We start from the raw sequence: 1,348 nt of genomic DNA, 5'->3' as shown, positions 1-1,348 counted from the left end.
CTTTGTACCACCCTACAGAGTTGATCCATTGCCCTAAAACCCTGTGTCCCACTTTGTTGTCCCTCCTTTCCCAACCTCTGGGAACCAGTGAGACTCTTTGCTAACTCCACAGATTCACCCTTGTGGCACATGCTTGGGTGGAACTGTCCTTCTGGAGTCCCAGCTAAACCTCTTTTAATGAGCACACTATAATCAACACTCCCACCTGTCTTCTCATTGGTTCTTAGAGCTTGGTCTTAGTCATTAAAATTGATGGCAATACTAATGATCTTTTAAAAAAATCACACTTTTTCAAAATTATTACACATATGATATTTGAAAATTCCAACAAAATGCATATATATTTTTAATATTTTTTATTTAAACACCTTGGTTACAAACATGATTGTGGTTGGGTTTCAGTCATATCAGATAACACCCCCCCCAATCACCAGTGCAACATTCCCATCACCAATGATCCAAATATCCCTTCTCCCCTCCCCGCCCCTACCTGTACTCTAGACAGGCTTTCCACTTCCCTCATATATTCTCATTGTTAGGATAGTTCGCAATGTGGTTATTTCTCTAACTAAACTCATCACTCTTTGTGGTGAGATTCATGAGGTCAGCTATAACGTCCAGCCCTCCTCTCTTTTGTCCCTAAAAATTCTTGAGAAATGTCTTTTATTTTTCTTAAAACCCATAGATGAGTGAGATCATTCTGCGTTTTTCTCTCTCTCTCTGATTTATTTCACTCAGCATAATAGAATCCATGTACATCCATGTATAGGAAAATTTCATGACTTCATCTCTCCTGACAGCTGCATAATATTCCATTGTGTATATGTACCACAGTTTCTTTAGTCATTCATCTGTTGAAGGGCATCTTGGTTGTTTCCAGAGTCTTGCTATGGTAAATAGTGCTACAATAAATATATTTTACAAGTAGTTTAAATGGTGCTCAAGTCTTTTTAGAATAATTCCTAATCCTTTTTTTTTTTTGTCCCCCAATTCACAATACATACCCAGCAAGGGGCCTGTGTTGAGGTGTATATGGGGTGCCTTTACTGTACCTCCTCTTTCTATACAGCCAGTGTAAAGAACACAGCCTGTGGTAAGATTTGGGAGGCCTTATCTTATCTTTTATTTATTTTATTTTTTTTTCTTCAGAGCAAACTAAAGTTGTTTTTTTTTTGTTTTTTTTTGTTTTTTTTTTTAAAGTAAGAATTCATTTAAAGGACAAAATTGATTAACATAATGAGGTAAACTAATATAACATAATATAGTGACATAACATAACATATAATATAATTGATATAATAATAATACATGTAAGTCAAAGAAAATTTCTGATTAAAAACACAATTTT

General features: G+C 35.1%; 1 non-coding gene across 1 annotated transcript; it reads right to left on the bottom strand.

Annotated features, from left to right (window-relative positions):
- Positions 1 to 977: 977 nt before the first annotated feature.
- Positions 978 to 1,110, bottom strand: LOC126016607 (small nucleolar RNA SNORA51). The gene has a single exon (XR_007498397.1). It is a non-coding gene; the product is annotated as a small nucleolar RNA SNORA51 (small nucleolar RNA).
- Between the last annotated feature and the right edge of the window lie 238 nt (positions 1,111 to 1,348).

This window comes from Suncus etruscus, chromosome 8 (assembly GCF_024139225.1).
Source record: "Suncus etruscus isolate mSunEtr1 chromosome 8, mSunEtr1.pri.cur, whole genome shotgun sequence".
Lineage (NCBI taxonomy): Eukaryota > Metazoa > Chordata > Mammalia > Eulipotyphla > Soricidae > Suncus > Suncus etruscus.
The sequence above is the reverse complement of the archived record's forward strand: the minus strand, read 5'-3'. Positions and strand labels throughout refer to the sequence as shown.